Raw genomic sequence first — 20,463 nt, 5'->3', positions numbered from 1 at the left:
CGTCCTGGTCGCCTGCGCTCCCCGAAGGAGGGGAGCGCAGGTAGCGGGCGCCCTGGAGCCAGCGCCTGAGCCAGGCGCTCTATTAATATTCGCACCGCTTGGCCCCAGCTGAGAGCGTAGGTCCGGTCCGCGGCAGGGCGCCCTGGGCCCCGGGCCCGAAGCGCCCCTCCCCCCGCCACGTGACCCCTCTCCTCCCCCACCCTACCCCCTCTTCTTGGGCAGCCGAGGGCCGGGCCTGCGGGCGGGGGGCCAGGAAAAAGCCGAAAACACCAAGGCTGGGCCGCTCCCCTCCCGCTCAAAATAGCCCCCAGTCGGGGCTGCCACACATTCCGCTGGGCCCGGGGCGCGGGAAAGGGTGGGTCCCCGCCCGACCCGACGTGGCTGGCCGGCCTGGTTGGACGGGGTGGGGGGCGAGGGCGGGCCGCGCGGCCGGTCGGCCGGCCGGCATGTGGCTCTCCTTCGGGGATCCTTGGGATCCTTGGCAGTCGGGGCCGCGCGCTGCGCCGGGATGATGGAGAGCTTCTGGAATTTCCTGCAGCTGGAGAGCGCGCGGCCGGCCGGGGAAACGGGCCGAGCGCGCCGCTGGCGCAGGGGCGCCCCGACGTCCGGCCCTAGGGGGCGCCTTGGCGGCTTGGGTGCTGGGAGAGGGCTCCCCGCCAGAGCCCCGGCTGCGCTTTTCTCCTCCCCGCCCTTTTAGAGGCTGGCGGGGGGTCCAGTCCCGCCCCTCCCACCCGGGCCGGGAGAGAGGGGCCAGGTGCAAGCACCGCCCCTCCCCCAGCCGCCTGGTTTCCCTCTCGGCCCGTCACCTCCTGGAGTTAGGAGCTCCGCGGCCTCGTCTGGGAGGGGGCGGGGGTGGCCAGGTAGCCTGGGAGGCGGCGGCGGGAAGACAGCGAGGCGGACGGACCGATGCCTCCCGCTGCAGTGAGAGGCGTCTCAGGGCTTCCAGGACGGGGTCGAGACCTGGGTCTCCACTGCCGAGCCGGTCGGGGGCGGCCGGGCTGGAAGAGCCTTGGGTTCTCTCCCCGACGGCGGGAGGAACCTTCTCTGGTGGCGGCCCTTGCACCTTGCCGGACCGGGAGGCCAGAAGAAGGGCCCCTGGGCGAGAGGGGGGGCCTCATTTTCCTGGAGCCCTGAGACCCAGGAGAGTAGGTAAGTGAGTGACCTCCTGGGCTCGCTGTTGGTACTGCTGTGGATTGAGGGAGGGAAAGAGGTCCACCCTGTTCTTTGTGGGGGAGGGGAGCTTTCCCACCACGCCATTTGGTGCCTCGCAAGCTGTTGAACGTTTGGCTACTCCGCAGGCATCTCCCCCGCCTGGGGTGGATTCCCCCGCCCCCTGCACCAGTGGCCCATGTTCAGTCTCGCTTCCTTCCCCGCCTCCCAGCCACCCTTAGCAGCTTACACAAAAACCTTGAGGATGGGCGCAGCTGCAATGCCTTCTGTGTCACTTGCTGGCTGTGTGACCTTGAGCCAGTCCCTTCACCACCTCCCTTCCCTCGTGCCTGAAAAACTGGATGTTATTGGGGCCCCTAGTCACGTGGTGCGTTCAGGTGCAGAGAGGGTGCAGTTTGCCCACAGTCGGGAAACCTGTGTGCCATCCAACCTCAGTGAGGGGAGCAGAGGCAGCCCTTGAAAGTGCTTGAACTTCCGCTCCCACAAGCAACACTGAACTTGGGAAGGATGGAGAGACCGAGTTGTGTGGAGTTCGCTTATTTGTGCCCTAGATGCTAAAGGGAGAACCTTCTGTGTGGGCACTGGGGACTGAGAGACCTGCTGGTCACTGAATGTTAAAACTAGACAGACCCTTTGGAAGGCCTTCATGCCAGACCAACTCTTAGAACCGATGGGGAAACTGAGACCCAGGGAGAGGGCCCAGCTTGCTCACTGTGCTCTCTTGTTACCCCACTGGGGGGAGCGGCTGGCAGAGTGGCTCTGTCCCAGCCCCCCATGCTGGTGAGGCTGGTAAGGCCGGTGAACTCTGCCTCCATCTTCCCGATAGTTCACTCTGCCACTGCCAGAGGGATACCCAGAGTCAAATCCATGTCTTTCGCTGCCCCTCCACCCCCAAGTCCAGTTCTTCTTGTCACCTGCTTAATTGGCCAACCTTGGGAGCTGAGAAAGATGTGGTATACTGCAAGGGGGTCAAGGCTGTGTTTGTTGTCTATGTGGGCTTGAGCAAATGACCCCACCATGGGCCTCAGTGTGCTTTCTTGCAAAGTGATGTTGATATCAAAACTACCTCTCAGAGTACCTCTTCATCCATGCTCCCCATGGGTTCCTAACAGACATCTATTAAATAAGCTAAGGCAGGGAGGTCCTGGAACCGGAGGGCAGTTATGTTTAAGGCCAGGGACGGGGAACAGGGAACACACCCTTCCCTTTGGTTTGGGTCAGCAGCTTACAGTGGGGTGAGGGGACAGGAAGTAGAGCAAGGATGTCCACAGGTCGTTTTGGCAAAGCCTGGGCTGAACCACGTTCATGTGCCCAGGCTCCTGGCTGCCAGGTGCTCCCATCTGAGCACACTGGACAGTTCTCGGGAACAACACATGGCCCCTCCCAGCCAGTCCACTCCCACCTCCCTCTGTCTTAGGGCTGACTGTGTACGCCACCCCCACCCAACGCACGCCTCTCTCTCTCTCCATTTCTCTCCAACTCCTAGAGGGTTCCCAGGGAGGAACTGCCAAGAGAAGGGCCTGCTGCAGCAGCCGGCTGTGAGGCTTCAGGCAGCAAGCTGAGACCCAGAGAGCCGACTCTCTGACTCTTTCTTTCAGCTTCCTGCTGCCTGAGGAGGCGGCTGGATTAGTGCCTCCCTAAGGCATCTTCTAGCTCCGACAGGCTCCTAGCCCATGTTGACTGATGTATCCTAGGAGATAGAAGCACACAGAGAACCCTGTCAGCTGGGAGATTCCTGTCAAGGTATCCCCCCCAAGGCTGCTCCCTCTCTGACACACCCTTCAGGGATCCTGGTAGGGGCTGGGGATGGTGGAGGGGGCCCCATCTCCCAGGTGAGTGGCAGTGCTGACTTCCAGGACCCCCTCCGCCTAGCTGCGGAGACCTGAAGCTCTGGAGCTTTTATCAGCGGGGCTGTGAGGCTGCAGAGCCCAGCAAGGAAGGTGTGAGTCGGGGACCAGTCAGGCAATTGGGTGCTAGGCACGAAGCTTCAGGCCGGTGAGTCCAGGAGAGCTACCACAGGGGCAGTGTATGTGCACAACAAAGAGGCTGCCCTTGCAAGGAGGGGAAGACACACAGGAATCCTAGCAGCCTTCCAGGGCGGTGAGGAGCAAGGGAAAGCTCAGCCTTGCCTGTGCCTGGGTTTGTTGGCTTGTAGGTGGATGTTGAACTCAGAACTACAGTTGTCGGCGCTGTTGTGGGGCTGTTGTCCAGCTTGTCCAGGCTGTGTGGACAGGCCTGCAGGACCATCTGCAGCTCCTGGCCCTGTGACGTGTATTAGAGCGTATCGGGGCCATCATCAACTGGTGTTTTCTTCGGGCTGGAAGGTGTTCTGGAGCCTCGTTGCCCTTCATCCCCTGTGAAGGGAGAGGCCCCAGGATCTAAGGAGGGACATCCCCAGGCTCAGTCAGTCCTCCGCAGGTAGGCAAGCAAACAGGCAGGCAGTCACAAGCCAGCTCACTCTCACAGTAATTTTACCACAGTGCCTAAGTCAGGAACAGGCGTGAATTGACCTTTTAACCCCTTCCCCACCACGGGATTAGACTCTGTTTCCTGTTCAATCTCCTCCAGAACCAGTTCTAGCCCGCCTGGTTTCCCCCCCAAGTGGATAAGCAGTCCCCCCTCCACCTTTCTTCTCTACCCCCCACAGGCCCTGGGGGAGCCCGAGGGCCAGGCTGGTGCAGGGTCTGGCAGGAGCTAAGGGCCCAGGCGGGAGTGATAAATATTGAAGAGGAGGGATTTCGGTGTGGGCTGGAGCAGCTGCAGTGGTTCGAGTGTCACACTATCTCTCCCCAGGTTTACTGACCCATTTCCATTCACGCGGCTGCCGGTTTCCTAGCAACGGCAACAGTCCCCCCAGAACAGGCGGAGTGTGTGTCTGCCATTAGCGACTGCCGCAACTGTGTCAAGGTTACCCAGCTCCCTGCAAACCCACCCCGGCGGGTTTGTTTTCTGCCAGTGCCTGGCACACACCGTGCCAGCCGGGGAGGAGGAGGGGGCTGGGGGCCAGCCCAGGGGCTTGGATGGGGGTGGGGGGCTGTGGAAGTGCTGCAGTTCCTGGTCCAGTGGGAGCCAACTTGGACTGAGGCCGAAGCAGCCGTCCTTCCTCCACACACCCCCCCTTGGCTGGTGGAATTCCTGAGCCTGAGGGGAGCAGGGGGTGGGGCTGTCCCTCAGCCCTGACCCCCGAGATTCCAGAGCCTGGGGGGAGAGGTGTGGGATGAGGGGCCTCTGGGAAGCCTGCCCGGGTCTGACCCCACCTGGCTTGTACTCCTGCCCCGGGTTCCTCCCACTCGCGCCGCCGCAGCTCCCTGCTCTCGTGCCATTCCAGCTCTTTGTCCTGGCGGCCTCCACGCCTGCTCTTCCCCCGTCCGACTCCCCAGGGCAGGGTTGTGTTTCTCCCATCAGACTAGGGGCTCCTGGGGTTGGAGTTCATGACACCTCTTTTTCTTCCCTGCCCTCAGCACCAACTCCTGACAGTTTCCCCTAGTGTCCTGGGACATGGGATTAAAGCATTTAGCATGGCAAAGGGCAATTTTCCTTGATAGAGACTAGCCTGGCAGATACCCACACCCCCACCTCCACCCCGTGCCATTCCCCTCAGGCAGCAGACTCTGCCTACACACACTTCCCCGCCACCTACAGCCTTCCTGTGAGTGCCAGACTGCAAAGGGTTAAAGCAGCACCCCACCCTCTACCCCCATCTTGGTATTTGAGCTCCCCCAGGCTGGGGGAGGGACAGGATGGGGGGCTGTCACCTTAGAGCTGAGACCTGACCAGTCACATTCCTACCCAGGAGGGCTAGGGCAGGTGGCAGAGGGCAGGGCAGGGGCAAAAGGGGGGGAGTGGTGCCTGGAGGGCCAGAATGTGGGGATCAAAGTGGGCAGGCCAGAAGATGGGGCACAGGCAGATGGGAACAAACCTTGAGCCTAGGCCTCACCCTCCCACATCTTTCCATCTTCCTGGTGATCCATGTGTCTTGGACATAGGTGTGAGTCTACACAAAGTGTGGCAAAGGTGGTTCCTGACAGGCAGGGCAGCGCAGGGGCTTGTGGGTAGCCTGCCGTGTGACTTTCTGGTGCCCGGCGGAGGTTGGCTGGGGCTCTGGCTAGGTCAGAAGCCCTGAAATCTAGGGTACGGAGCAGACCGTGCTGGGACAGTGGAGAGAGACCTGGGCGGGCACCAGGCAGCCTGGGTCCCTGCCCAGCCATGGTCCCTGATTCCTCACAGTCTCAGTGTCCCCACTGGAGTACTGCAGGCTGGTGGTCTCTGACAACCTGCCTGTCTTGTTAGTGGCCCGGGTGAGAGGTGGGGGGCCATGGTCCGGAGGGATGTGGGAAGCTGTCAGCTCCAGGGGGAGTTTGCAATGTGATCCCTGAGCGAAAATAGCCCAGGTCATTTTCAGCTGCTTGGGCGGAGGTATCTGATCCCCGCAGGGCAGCTAGGGCAGGGAGGAGCAGCTCTGTAAAAGCTGTCTGGGAAACCGGACCCTGAGACCAGGAGGGGAGGAAAAGGTTGGCATGCCCAGCCGGGCTTCCTGGGACCCACCAGCCTGGCCCTGCTGGGGAACCCAGAAGAGATGAGGCAGGGACAGGGTTAACTGGAGGTGAGGGCTGGACTCCAGCCCCCTTTGGGTCCTGGCCTGGAGGAGGTGAAAGGTCAACCCCCAGTTGCAGGAGCACAGCTGGGGAAGAAGTAACCCGATCATTCTCCCTAGCCAGGCTCTGGGGATCACAGCGCCGGCTCCCCTAGGATAGGTGCTTTGAGGGCCCTAGCAAGGAGTTTGTTTCAGCTTGTTCTCAGCAGGGGCTTGGGGGCTAGGGGAGGGGCTGGGTCCTCCAGGTCAAGGAGAGTTGCAGGCACTTCCCCCGCCATTCCTGGGGTCGAGGGAAATAGAGGTAAACCTGTGGGAAAGGTGCATGGTGGTCTTTGCTGGCTGCTGCATTGTCACTCTGGGCCCCCATCTGTAATGACTCTGAGGGCCAGTATCCAACATGGGGGGGGGGGAGCACAGAAGAAGACACTTCCCCTGCCCCCCAGTCCATGTTCTCGATTAGTGAGAAAAACCAGCCCAGTGACATTGAGGTGTGTTTGGGCTTTGCTGCCTGGTTTGTGGACTGTGGGGCACTGGGAGTGCGAAGATGGTAAGGTAGGAGACCAAGGCGACAACACCCGGGTGAACCTGGTGTCTGTCAGGCAAATTACTGCCCTTCTAACCAAATAGGACGACTACCGGGTGGGATCATTAGGATTGCATGAAGTAAGTGCTCAGTAAAAATAATCACCTTAGTAAGACGCCTTGCGGACCACCAAGGTCATCCAGTGTACACCTGGCATCCAGAGGAGTTGGCAAATTGTAGACTAAGATGTATGGGAAGGGGCTCTTGGAGATGGAACTGGGGCAGTGTTGTGCCCCTGCTCCGGGGCTGCAGTGCAGGTGATGTGACACACGATGAGGTGGGCGTTCTTACTGCCCACCTCCGGATCTGTCCACAGCCGCCTTCCCCTCCCCGCCCTGGCAGGCTTTGTGAGGCTGTAAGGGTGTAGCTGTCCCCTGAGTGTGGCTGTAGGTATGTTTGAGAAGGCGCAGGCATCCCAAGCAAGAACAAGTCCCCTTTTGTACAGATCCAGCCCCAGGCTGGGCTGGGCGCTCTCTGGGGGATCCCCTGTTTCCCCGCCCAACTCCCCGCCCACGAACCCCCGACCTGTGGGGTGCGGTGAGGTAGGGCGGGCTGAGCGCCTCCTCCCAGGTACTGGGGGGTGCGGTGTGGGACAGGGGGCGTGCCCGAAGCCCCTCCCCCCTGTGACGACATTCCAGGTGCGGCCAACCCCGGGAGCTCTGCCTGTGGGCGGCCCGCCCCTGGCAGGCACCGCTCCCCTGGGCTTGGGCCGCGCAGAGGGTGGAGTCGGCAACGGGAGGTGGAGGAGGAGGCAGAGCTTGCCCATGGGGCGGGACGGCTGGTGCAGTCCTCTTTCTTCCTGCTGTGAGCGAGGTTGTGCACGCGATCTGGAGACCTTGAAACTCCCTTCCCTTGCAGAGCCGTCCAAGACCCCATCTCCCCTGGAGGGCTCAGTCCTCTTGCCCAAGCCTTGCTACTTGCTGCTTTCTGCTGGACGCCTCCCCTCCCGACCTGTTTTGGTTACACCTGCCTGCATGAGCCATCGGGGCCCTCAGCAGGAAGGCCAGCTTGTTCGGGGGTTTATAGACACCGTGGGGTTCAGAACAGGCACTCCTGAGGGTGGACGGCGGATAAGGAGACAGGCCTGTGGGCGGAACAAGCAGAGCTAGAAACCAGGGCTCCAGTGGGTGGCCAGAGCTGCTCTCAGGGCCTTCCCAAGTTCTGGAGGAGGGCCTCTTCCTCTGTAGTGCTCACATCACGGATGAGAACCCCTGGCTTCCGGCAAGAGGAGGGCACAGTGTGGGGTGAGCTGGGGGAGATTTGCAGGCCCCAGGGGACAGAGCTGCACTGCCTGGTTCCTGTGGGCCCAGTGCCTGTGGGTACCAGTTCTGGGGGAGGCACGGATTTCACTTGCCAGGTGGGAGGTTTCACATCAGGCAAGGAGATGTGTGGGAGCCATAGTGTGTGGTGGTAGTTCGGGGCAAGGGAGGTAGGGATTAAGCCTTGCCAGCACTGCCCCCGCCAAGAAGCCTGTCCTGTGGAATGCTGGGAGGCCCTGGGATGGGGCCAGGCAGCCAAGGTGTCTCTGGTGGCAGGGAAGCAGTTAAGAGCTGCCTCAGCCCGTCCCTTCAGACAATTAGTGACATCTCGCTTGACAACACCACACTGAGCCGATGCAGACCTCAGCCCCCCGCCCGGCCCCCCCACAGCCGCTTCAGCTGTTTATTCTTGGGCTTTAACAATTGGGATTCTGACTTGGAGGAGCGGGCGCCCCGCGCTGCCCTCTGACCTGCCGTCGCCTTGGCAACTGGAGCCCGGTAGGCCTGGGCTCTGCGTTAGGATTACAGATCCTGAATTCACAATCTTGCTGCTCCTGTGCAAGCAGATACAGCGGTAGTGGTGGCAGTGACGGCAGCAGCATGCCAGATCTTCAGCTGGACTCGGGGGGGTAAGAGAAGGAGGCCCAGGTAGGCACCTGGGATGCCCGCGGTCCTCCTGGAGAGTGGTGCCCCCTGGCAGCCCCCATGGAATGGAGCAGGGTCCTAAGATCCACTTCTCCCAGCATCTCCCATCCACACTCTCTAGAAACTTACTTTCCTGTTGAGCCCTGGGGGCAGGGGTGAGGCTGCTCCATCACACCCCCCTCCTTTCTTTCCCCCTCAGCCAGCCCCCTACCATGCCCAGAGCTCCAAGTGCCAGCAGACTGTGCCCCTGCCGTGCCCGCCGCCATGGCAACAGGCTCCCCTCCCTCGCCAGCTCAACTCCTTTTCCCCCTACCCTAGCAGCCAACTGCCCTAGCTGAAACCGGAGCCCATGCATCTGTGAGCCTCATGCCCAGGCCCACATTCCATTTCGGTCCTCTGTCCCCCCTAGCTCTGGCGATGACATCTCCCCTCCTCCTTTCCTCATACCCCTCCCTCCTCGCCCCTGCCTCCTCTTGCTGTTCCCCCACCGTGCATCACTTGGTATGCCCCCTGCCCACCCAGCCGTTCTCCAACAGGGTCTCACCCTCTCCACCGTCTGCTGGCCTCTGGGTGGGTCGTGCCCTCTGCCCAGCTCCAAATTCTAGCTCCCGGCTCGCGTGTCCCCGTATTTGGCCATCTGTGTTTGGGGAGGCTGCTCTGCTCCTGCCCCCTCTCCCCACAACCTCACCCCAAGTGTGTCTCTTCCTCTTGCTGTGTGTGTGGGGCTTTGTCTCTGCATCCTTCTCCTAGCTCTCTTTGTCTTCTCCTCCTCCTCATTTCCTCCTGAGGTTCTCTTGCTGTTTCCCTCCATCCAGCCCACTCCCCCTCTCTGCCTTTCATCCTCTCCTAAGCCTCATCGGCCCTGTGTTTCCTGACCTCACCTTCTCCTTCCTTCTGTCTCGTTCTCTGCCTTGATTTCTCCCGCCCCCTCCTTGCCTTTCGGGTCTCCTTCCTCTACTTCCTACTTGATCATTTCCCTTGAAGCCCTGGGCTGGAGAGCAGGGTGTGGGGTGTGTGTGTGTCTGCACTTCCTACAGTCATCCCAAATGATTCCCCTTCCTGGTAGGGACCAGGTGTCTTGGAAGCCACTTTTGGCGCGCAAGGTTGAACCTGGAATGGGGAGATTTGGAGGTTAATGAACCTGCAGGGTCTGTCCTCGGTCCATCTAGTCCACCTTCTGGCAGCCCAGGCAGGGGCAGACAGTAGTTCCAGGGGCTGTGTCCACCAAGAACCCCCTGGATCCTGGAATTTGTCTCTCCCAGTTACAATATATTTGTCCCAGACCATACCTCAGTTTCCACACATGGCTTAGGGTTTTTGTGCTTGCTTGTCTATGACTTCTCTAGAGTAGTTTGGGTTCCTGTGGTGAAGTCACAGTTGTGAGGAACAAGGACAGGCTCAGATGGCTCCTACTCTCTTTACCAGTGCCACCAGGAGGGCTACAGGCAGGCAGGGCCAGGGCCCCCAGGGAATCGAGGCCCTGTCTCCTTAAGTGGAGGGTGGGGCATAGGACTGGCCGCCCTGCTGTCCAGCCTCCTTCCCTCCTTCCCTCCCTCCCTCCCACTTCACCGCCTGGCCTGGGCAGTGGCCTCCCGGCCTCCCCTCTTCAAGGAGGAAGCTTGGACTCCTGGGCAAGCTGGCCCTGCAGTTGGGGAGCCAGGCCCCAGGGCCCAGTTCTGGCCTCTGGGGGCGGTGAGACCTGGTCAGGCAGACAGTTCTAGGACCCTGGGTCTGAACACTACTCACCGAGGGGCCAGACGGGGGAGTAGGGGTGCCTGGGGGAGGCGGGTTGCACGCAAGGCATGCTGGGCCCCCTCAGCGGGTGGGTGGGGGGGAACAAAGCTGGCATCGAGGCCTCAGCTAAAATTAGCCGCTTCCCTGCGCGGGAGCAAGCATGCCTGCCAGCCGCCCAGATCGCCGCTGCCTCGGCAGGCCATCTGTCGCCACGTTTCGCTCAGTCCCCGGGGGCCCTGCAGCTCCAGCCACCCCCAGGGGCTAGAGGCTGTCCCTGACCAGCTCTGCCACTGTCCTGCTGTGTGACCTCAGGGTAGGCCTGTCCCTCTCTGGGCTCTGGTGACCTGAGCAGGCCCCAGACATTGACATCCCACATACCACATTTCTTCCAAGCAGCAGGTGCTAGAGGGCTGCCATGTGCCTTGCCCCCGTAGTCTTAAGGTTTAAAGGTGAGCTGAGTGGCATTTAGGGTAAATGTCAGAAGGGGTGTGCAACAGACCCCTTGGCAGATCCCACATGGTAGGATCACACTAAATCCAGCTCCACACTAACCACCCAACACATGTGCACACCCTCCTGCAAGCAGCCATAAAGAACAGTTCCAGGTGGGCTGCCTGGAGCAACTGCTGCTACTGGCCCTGTGGCTTAGACAAATGTCCTGCCCTCTCGGTTTAGTTCCGCCCCTCTTCCATGAGATGCTTCCCAATTCTCAAGAACCTGCCCACCTGCTACGACACTGTCCTGCAACGCTTACTTTACTGTCCCTGCTTTACGGATGAGGAAACTGAGGCATAGGAAGATGGGATTCTCTGTAAAGAAAGGAGGGATCTAGGGGTAGAGTGGTTTCCTAGATCCTTCCCTTCCCCCTCCCACAGTGGTTTCCTGGATCCAGCCCCTCTCCCCCTCCCCAAAGACAGAGAGGCTAGGCGGCTGCTCCAAGGTCATCCAGCTTGGCCCGGGAAGAGCTCACACTTGAACCCCAGCCTCTTGGCTGCTGGCCTCCCTCACCACTCTGGCCAGCAGGCTGGGCCTGTTCCCTGGGTGAGTCATGCCCCTGGACTTTGGCCTCCTTGTCCCCGGCTCTGTGGCCTGAAGTTGGGAGAGAGGGCCTTTATAAGGAAGAGGGGGGACCCCTGGCAGTAGCTGGGGACCTGGGCCCTTATCCCACCCTCTCACTGGGTGCCTGGGGAACAGCAAACTACTCCCCACCCACCTCAGATCCTGCCCCTCCTAGGAGCCACAGCTACCATGTGGAGTAGAGGTGGGGCAGGGTAGGGGCTTGGGGAGGTGGTATTTTCCAGGCTGTGTGTCCAGCAGCTTCCTCCTGGGCACTTTTCCCCGGCCCCATCAACTCTGGGTTCCCCAGGTGGAGACCACAGCACCTCCCCTCCTGGTGCCCAGGGAGCAAGGTCACACCCAGGGCCCTGCATGTCTCCACCTCCTGGGGCCAGTGGTGTTTATCACTGGGGCAACGTGTGGCTGTACCCGGCCCTGGCAGTGCTGGGGTGACATTCATGCCCTGTGAGCTGTGACACTTCTGCAGGCCAAGGATAGCACCCCCACCCCTGGGCTGGTGGCGTCAGTGGGGGAGGGGGTGCATTGGGCTGCTACCTGGCTCAAGCAGTCAACGAGGTGACATGTTGTAGACCCATCCCACAATTCTGGAGGGAGAACTCAGTGGGGGGGTGGGGCAAGGCTGTGCCCGTGCCTCTTGCTGGGGGGCAGTGGCGGGAGGCCTGTGCCTTTCTCATTTTGTGGAGCTTGGGGTCAGCACTGTGACGGTTCCTCCCTCTGCGTGTCTCTCATCCGGTTAGTGGTGTGTGTGTTGGGGGGTGGCTGCTTATGTTACAGCACCATTGTGACAGGTGACAGCCCATGACCTGTCTCATGCCATCTGGGGACAAGAGATGTGCCCATTGCACACTTGGGGAAGCGACAGGTTATGTGCTTAACTCTTCCTGTTGGGAGGGTTGTCGTGTGCCTGTTTCTCTGGCTGTTGTGTGTGAGCAGTGTCACCATGTGTCCCTGTCGTGCTGTTGTGGGGAGTGACTTGTGTTAGAGCTCCTGTTGGGAAGTTGTCAAGAACTGGGGAGCTTGTCTGTCACCCCGAAGAAGACAACCCGTTACCCTGGGATGGGGAAGCTGGCAGCTGGTGGGCCCTTGTGGGGTAGAACCCGTAGCCCAGAGGGCGGGCAGGTCTTGGTCCCGTGTCACCCACCTTGGGGCTGGGGCACGAACCCTCAGGACCACTCCTCAGGAGGAGGGGCCCCGCGTTTTCCCAAGGTTGTGGACAGGGGTCCCTAGGCCCTCAGGGCTGGAGTGTGAGTGACTAGGCAGGTGAGATGAGTGGGGTCTGCAAGAGGATGGGGGGAGCTGCATCCCCACAGGCCTGGAGGACCCTGTTCCTTGCCTCTTCTGCCCCTGAAACTGTTAAACTAATTAAAGCTGTGGAGCCGCAGGATTAATCGGGGCAGCTCGGCGCGGGCCGGGAGCTCAGGTAGTCGATTAGTGTGCCGCGAGGATATTGGATTTCTGAACCGCAAGTCAGCACTATTCGGCCTGTTATCTCCCAGGCCCTGGGGTCAACAGGCACGAGGCCGGCAGCCCACTCCCCGGCCCGCCTCCATGCCAGACTCCCGTGGCACCAGCTGGCCCCCATGGCCCTGTCTCCTCTGTCCTTGCTGGCTGCAGACTCACCCTATGCCTGTCTGACCCCACACCCAGTCCTCAGCCTCTGCAACCACACCTCCTGGTCCTTTCCGCCTCCACCTCGGGTCGCTGTCCATCTTCACTCTCTGGCTCTCTTTTTGTGTCTATGTGTGCCTGTCCCTCGCCCTTTCTGCCTGTGTCTCTAGTGTCCCTGTCTCCCTTTGTGTGTCTCTATCTCCCTGTCTCTCCCTTTAGCTGGCTGGCTGGCTCTCTTTCCTCTCTCTCTCTCTCTCTCTCTTGTGTGGTCTCGGCTGGTGTCTGCAACCAGAACAAATCTCCCCCAGCCGACACCCCCTGAACAGGGAGGCCAGAGCAGCTAATGGGAAACATGTGATGCTGCTTTGCGCCTGGAGCACCATGAAGGGAGCCTAGTCGCAGCCCAGCCGCATTCCCCCGCCGTGCTGCCCTCTGCCTGCCTCCCAGCCCAAGTAGGCACAGTCCGGGCTCCCAGACCCTCGCACTTGCTGGGATTGTGGGGCGGCCAGCGCAGCCTTGCTCCTTAAATCTCCCTGGCCCCCGCGGCTGGGCAGAACTCTGTGGCTCCCCCACACACACGCACGCATACATCGCCGTGTGCAGCAGAACATGGCCAAGAGGAGCTGAGTGGTGGGGACCTGGTTGGGGGGCAGCCAGTCGGCCCCCACCAGAGGGCTCCAGGGCCATCCAGATTTTTATCTTTTCCACCTTCCTGGGCCTCTGGAGAGCTACAGAAGTGGGGGCTCCCTGAGGGCTTGGGAGCTGCTGGGCTGCATTTCTGTGCCCACCCAACCACAGGGAAAGGGGGGAATGGATCAGAGGGAGGCTCTGGCAGGTTGGAATTCTCCTTCTCTGCCTGTGGATAAATTGTCCCTAATCCAGGCTTGGGGAGTTGTCTGGCTCCTACAGAGAGAGAGAGAGAGAGGGAAAGAGAGAGCAAGCAGGAGCGAGGGAGGAGGGAGGAAAGAAGCAGGAATATACAAACAGTGACACCAGCACACACACACTGTCACACAAATGGGCTTCCCTGTGCACACACCCGGACTGCACGAAGGGGCCATCCAAACGCCGAGGCACCATCACTGTGCACTGGCGTGCCAGACACGCAGCTGTAAGGGTGCAAAGACGACGTGCCATGGCACAGGGCCCCACCACCATACCCAGGCACAGTGGGCAGCTGGGCAAAGCCACACACGCAAGAACACACCCATGAGCACACACAGACCCATGGGGATATTGTGACCACTCACACAGAGGCCCTAGGGGCCAGGAGCAGAGTGGAGGGAAGAGGGAGACAGGGCTGATGTCCAGCAAGACCAGCACCCACGGTCACAGGCCTCGCAGTAGGAAACCTGCGGGGACAGTGGAGGATCAGCCGCCCACGCACACCCTTCCCCCATCGTACACGTCCCCAGAGCTCTGACACAGGCAGGAGCCGGCTTGGCTCCTGACACAGCGAGATTCACAGCCAGGCAGAGTGAGTGCACACGCCCGCCCTGTCACACACAGGCATACACTCCACCTCTGAGGCCTCATGAGTGGGCACACAGCGGGAGGGAACAGAAATCTGAATAAGCTGAATCAGGCCCTATGCTCAGAGGACTATAGCCCCCACAGCCAAGGCGAGGGATCCGCGGGATCACACCACGTTGTTACTCTCGAGGGCCAAAGACACAGAGCAGCACGTACAGGTGTGCAGACAGTTTGGTACCATCAGTCAGGCTTGGGTATCCACACTGCTGAGCAGACAGGTATGCATCTTGCAGCCAGAGTGTGACATACAGTGGTCAGAGCCTACAAGCAGTCCACAAGGCCACCTTTCCATATTCTTTGCGGCTCCGGCACAGAACCAAGGGAGGCAGGCAAAGGGGCAGGAAGCGGGGCCTGCGAAAGAAGGCTATCAAAAGGCAAAACTCAAGGCTGGTTGGTTGTTGATGGAGACAGATGAAGGCCAGCCAGCTTGGGGGTGGGTGAGGGGCCGTGTGGAAACCTGCCTTTCCCATCACTCTGAACAGCACCTCAACCTGCACCATGCCTGACTTCCCCGGAGTGCTGCTCCTCATTGCCGAGATCGCTTCCCGACTTTGTAGCTGAGAAATCTGAGTCTGAGAGGTTAGCCCACTGGCCAAAGATCACACAGACAGGGTTGAGCTGGGGACTGACCAGCAGAGGCCCTGCCACCAGTTTGGGTATGCACGTGTATGTGCATGTATCCATGTTCCTAGACATGCAGGCACTTCTCAGTAGGCCCCCAGTTCCCATCAGGGTGGAGGTCAGATCTGAAAAGGGGGTCCCCATCTAGGATAGCCTATGGGCTTCACATTGTTCTGCCCCTGCCCTCTGACCAGCTCTGCCCGCACTTATGCCTACGGGCCCTGTGTTTGCTTCCACAGATGGGAGCTTGCCTGACTATCTACCCATCAGCCTGGACCCCAGCGCCTGCCCAGCTGAGCGTGTGCAGAGGGCCCTGGGTGAGGGGCACCTCTCAGGCCACAGCAGACACCACCCTGGAGATGCTGGTGGAGATAGGCCTGTCCTGCTAAGCGAAGCCTATCGGCACAGCCTGCTCAGGTAAGGAGCCAGGCTGCCCCCAGGAAACTCCTTCCCACTCCCCACAGTGATCCCCTCCCAGCTTGGACCAGAGAGACCCCAGAAGACTCTGGGCTTACTGAAGCTTCCCACTGTCCAGAAGGGGAAATTGAGGCTCCTGGATATACAGTGAGTCCCCCCAGCCCTGATTGCCCTGTGCCTGAGGACACTGGGGGCTGTAGAAGCAGAGCTGGGAGGCCAAGGTGAAGTACTACGAGTGCCTGCAGAGGCCACAGAGGGCGAGGGGCAGGGCCGGCCCCAGTGAGCCCACCCACCTCTGGAGCTGCAGAGGCCAGGTGGGGCCACCCTGCCCTGCAGGGGCAACACCCTCAGTTGACACATGAAGCCTAGGGCGCCAGGAAGCTCCCTAGAGCCAGGCCTGCCCAGGGACCCCACCCAACTTCCAAAGGAGCATTCCTGGGGGCTGAGGTCTGGGGGTGGGGCCTCCAGGGATCACACGGCTGGGGAGCACACCTGTTGGCACCTGACTATGAATATGCTGGCCAGCCAGGCTCATGGGCAAGCAGATGTGTAGGTGTGCAGGGCTTGGATATACAGGTTATATAAGTGGATGGGGCCACAGGAGGGTCAAGGGCTGTGTATGCAGTGTGGTGGAATGGTGAGTGAACAGGGTCCAGGGAGCGTGCGTGCTGGGCAGGTGTGGAAATGCCTGATGCATGTGTGCGTACTGGATGGGTGTGGGTGGGTGCAGGGCGCTGATGTGCACTCACTGAGATGTGGGTAGATGCTCCACACCCTGGGGGTTGGGTGGGTGTGCCCAGAGGGAGCTTCGTGTCCACAGGGGAAGTGGGTGCTCGTGGTTCTGGGTGCATGGTGGGGGTGGTGTGTGCACGTGGCTCCGTTTGTGCTTTGGAGGTGGCTGGGCAAGTCTTGAGCCGAGCTGGGCTCAGCAGTGCCCAACCTTGTGGCCAAATCGCTGAAGTCACTTCCTTTGCAGCAACAACTTTCCAGGAGGAGGAGTCCTCCAGACCTGGGCGGGGAGGGGAGGGGGGGCGGAACAGGGCGCTCTCTGGGGAAGGAGGTGGGCGGGGGTGAGAGGCTGGGGGAGGGCCTGGTGGGGCTGGAGGAGAGAGTCCTCAGGAGACAGAAAGACAAGGACAGGAGTCTGTAAGGGCCAAGGGCAGGAGGGGATGGGGGCGGAGCAGGGCGGGAAGCACAGTCCCTGGGTGACCTCGGAGGGAGGAAGGGAGGGCCGCCGGCAGGGTGACCCTCAGGCCCAGGGAGAGCTGGCAGTGGCGCCCGCACACCTGGCACCCGGGGCAAGGGGCTGGCAGGGGGCGGTTCTGGGGCAGACCTGCTTGCCAGGTGCCCTGCTCTGGGCAGGAAGGGGGTGGGCGAGGGCTGCACAAAGGAGCTCTGTGTGGCTAGAGGTAGAGGAGGATGGGGTGGGGTGTGCTGTGCTGGGGGGTGGGGGGGCATGGCCAGTTCCCCTTGGGGGCATCAGTGGCTCTGAGGGGACACCTAGTGGTGAGGGAGGGTAGTGCATGTGGATGGCTGCAGTGGGAGGTAGTGACCAGAAGCTAGGAGGAGGCTAGATTAGAAGTCAAAAACTGGAACTGATGGCTCAGGATGAGGACAGCTGGAGGAGGCAGCTTGGGAGGGGGCTGAATCTCTGGACTGCAGAGTGGTTTGGTATGCAGGAGCCCAACAAACCTCAAGTCATACTCCAGCCCTATTGAATGACGTGGGTGTTTGTCCTCGGGACAGAGCCCAGCCTCTCTCCCTCAGCCTTCGCCTTCATGCCAGCTAAGTGATGGCTGCAGTTCTTTCCATCACACTGATTGTTGTTACAGTGTAGGGACCAGAATGAGGGCAGGCAATAATCTTCAGATATGATTGGGTAGGTAGGGGGCTGAAGCAAGAGACAGGTGAGACCCAGAACCAGTTCGTGATGGGAAGATCCTGGGCCATGTGGCCCCAGGAGGGGAAAGACCTCCCAGCAGAGCAGCAAGGAAGATCCCCTTGCACGCAGTGTTTTCCATTTGAGGACATCCCTGGGCCTTCAAACCAGGCTGGGAGGGAAATGGAGGGGGCGCAGGGGGGAGTGTGCAGGCTGGAGACACAGGGTCATGAGGCCGGAAGTGAGAGCTGGGGCTGGCAGGCTGGCTCCCCTGGGGAGGTTGTGGGTGGGGGAGGGGGTGGGGAGCTGGGGAAGAGGTGGGGTGGTCACAGCCACAGCGGGGGAGGGTGGGGCTGGGGACTGAAGGATGTGGGCTGGCGCTTCCCGGCACTGCCTACAGCAGGTTGGGGCCCCCAGTGTCCCCGCGGGCAGGGCCAGACACACTGACCCAGAAGCAGACAGGCAGACCAGGGCTAGGTGGTACCCTTGGGAGGGGGCCAAGAGAATGGCTGCCAGGGTGTGGGAGGGAGGGGAGCCAGCTGCTTCCCTCAGATCCTGGAGCAAGCGAGCAGGCACGCAAGCTGGGTGACCAGCGTTGGAGGACGTGGCCAAAGGTCTTCACGGGTGGGTGGAACAGAAGCAGCCATGGCCTCCAAGGAGGGTTCTCCCTCCTGCCAAGACCACACCCTCACGCCCCAAGTGGGAGGTCTGCTGGGCCAGCGAGCCCCACCCTCAGCCAGGGTGGAGCCCGTGGCTTCTGGGAGCACCTCAAAGGGGGAGCTGAGCTGTTGGTAGGAGGCCTTGGGGGTTCCAGCGTTGGAAACCCTTCCCTCCATGTGTTGTGAGGGTGTTCCCCAGGTTTGCCTGTGAGAGCACCTGCACGCCCAGTCCCCCCACAGCACCCTGGAGTGGAGGGAGCCTGAACTGAGAGGGGCGTGGAGGTGCACAGGACCCTGAGAGTCACAGATGGGACCTTGTGGAGGAGCATTGAGGCCCAAGGACCTGCAGAGGCAGAAGGAACAGTGGGCAGAAGGCTGTTGCACCTGGGCAAGCACCAAAGGGCCCTTTCTGTGCCATTTTGGGGCCTCCACGAAGTCTCTCTTCATCTTCCGGTCTCTGTTTTCTCACCTGCCAAATGGGTGGGATACAAGATGGCACTGGAACAGTGTACCCTCTGGGGTGGCTGCTGAGAGATCCAGACCCCTCTGGAACCAGGCCTAGGCACTCGGGATGACCCCATGGCCTGGGTTTGGAAGCCAGTGGGTTAGATTGGGAGGTGCCTCCTGGCCTCCAATTAGACTACAGGTCCAAAAGAAGCTAAGCAGGACTGCAAGGACTGGGAGAAGAGGAAGGCTCTGGCCTAAGGACAGGATTAGGACTGCTGCCACCTAGCAGCTGTGTGACCTCAGGCAAGTTATACAACCACTCTGAGCCTGTTTTAACTCAGGAGTAATAAACCATGCCACCCAGGTTGCCGTGAGGATTTTGTGGGTCACCCGTGAGGGAGTTTGTAGATTGCACATGGCAACTTCTGGCTTAGGGGGGGCAGGGGGGAGTGTTTCTTTCCACACTGTCTTGTGTGGTCAGCTCTGCAGTCCTGCTGGGTGACTCCATATGTCTGTAGGTGGTCAGGGCCAAACACTGGACAGTGGTCAGGATCTGTCTTTATTATTGTTTTTTTTAAAGATACACACAGAAATAGAGAGATCTTTGATCTGCTGGTTCACTCCCAGATGGCCACAATTACCAGAGCTGGGCTACACTAGAGCCAAGAGCCAGGGACTGCTTCCCAGTCTCCCACATGGTTCATGGGGGCCCAAGCACTTGGGCCATCTTTCGCTGCGTTTCCAAGTACATGAGCTGAGAGTTGAATCAAAGATGGAGCTAGAGCAACCAGGACATAAACCGATGCTCACATGTGATGATGTGGCTTTATGGGTGGGAGAAGCCCCCACAATGCTAGGCTCCCAGGGGTCTGTGTTTAAAACCCACCCCCGTTCAGCCCCTGGAAATCTCAGTTGCTCAGGCTCAGCCATGGTCCTGAGGCTTCAGGCTCCCTTGGGAGTCCGAGGTGGCTGGCTCTAAATCCCAGCTGTGCCCTGACCAGCTTAGGGAGTCAGTCAGTAAATATTTATATAGCATCTGTAGCCCAGGCCCCAGGGTCAGCGGTTGCTGTGGCAAACAAACCAGATGTGATCCATGGCCCTACAGAGCCCACACCCTCTAAGCAGGTACCCTGAGCAGCCACACCAGTAATTGACTGCAGTTGGGATAGGGACCCTGGCCGTGAGATGGTTGGGGCCCAAACAAGGACAGAGATGGGACAGAGCGTCGGAAAGGGTCACCCTGATAAAGATGGAAGAGGGGTCAGAGAGTGTCCTGCCTATGCACAGTCTTGTCCCTTTTCCTGCCTCAACATCCTTCTTGGGTCACCTTTGGTTCTGAGAATCAGAAAGCACTTTCTGGGAAAGGTGTGCGGATTTGCTCATCCCACCAGTCTTCCTAGAAACCCTACTGTGACCCCATGCTGTTCTGGCTGCTGAGAGCCTGGGACAGAAAGGGACACTCCTTGCCCTCAGGGTGCCTGGCGCCATTGTGGCGGACTCTGCAACCCCCCTACTTGCAAGTGTGCAGACGTGGTGGGCAGGCAAGTCTGTGTCACATGCCTGGCCCCATGTTGGTCACCAGAGACCGCTTTCTGAAGGTGTCTGTTGTCTTTGCGGGACCACCGAAGTTCGGTGCAGCTCCTATCTCAAAAGTAATGAAATCATTCACCATGTCCATGTTTGTCTGCCCTGGTGCTGTGCCAAGTGGGCACTCCATAAGGAGCAACATGAGAGTGGGTGATGTTCCTCTCAGAGCCTCCACTGGCTCACATGTGGAATGGACTTCGTCATAGCCTACCCCTCAAAGGATGTGGATGCAGAGCTAAAGGAAGTGATGCCCAGGCAGCTTGTGCCAAGTCCCTGGCACATCTGGGGCCTATTCCCTAAACCCAAGCTGCATTGCTTCTTTCCAGGTGCTATCCACGCCCAAGACCTGGGCTGTGCAGCCCTTCCAGCTGACAGCCAGCGACTGGCAGAACCCGTGAGTACAGGGCTCTTCTCTTTCCAGGCCAGCAGGGAACAACATGGGGGGCTTGGGGTGGTGCCTGGAGGGAGGCCACAGCAGCAGGTAGTTGGGCTGTGGGTGGATTTGTGGCAATTCAGGTTCCTTGTTAACTTCTCTCGTTGTCCACAGAGATTTCCAGTGTGACAGCCCAGGCGGCAGAGCCGAGGGTGAGTGGCCAGGATCCTCCTGGCATCCTGGGGCTGGGGCCAAGGACCCTGGGGTGCCCTTCTTA

At 60.3% G+C, this 20,463-nt stretch overlaps 1 protein-coding gene across 6 annotated transcripts in view; it reads left to right on the top strand.

Moving 5' to 3' along the window:
- AHDC1 (AT-hook DNA binding motif containing 1) overlaps positions 1 to 20,463 on the top strand; it is a 59,879-nt gene that overhangs the window by 23,983 nt on the left and 15,433 nt on the right. For 5 of the 6 annotated variants that reach the window (XM_058677470.1, XM_058677461.1, XM_058677454.1 and 2 more), the window contains 3 exons: positions 15,064 to 15,241; positions 20,140 to 20,232; positions 20,358 to 20,398. The gene's annotated coding sequence lies outside the window, so the exon portion shown is untranslated. Of the gene's footprint in view, positions 1 to 202; positions 1,150 to 15,063; positions 15,242 to 20,139; positions 20,233 to 20,357; positions 20,399 to 20,463 lie in introns of those variants that run through there. The other variant, XM_058677481.1, reaches the window with a different exon arrangement.

Source organism: Ochotona princeps, chromosome 2 (genome assembly GCF_030435755.1).
Source record: "Ochotona princeps isolate mOchPri1 chromosome 2, mOchPri1.hap1, whole genome shotgun sequence".
NCBI lineage: Eukaryota > Metazoa > Chordata > Mammalia > Lagomorpha > Ochotonidae > Ochotona > Ochotona princeps.
Note: the sequence above shows the minus strand (reverse complement) of the source record. Positions and strands in the feature narration are given on the sequence as shown.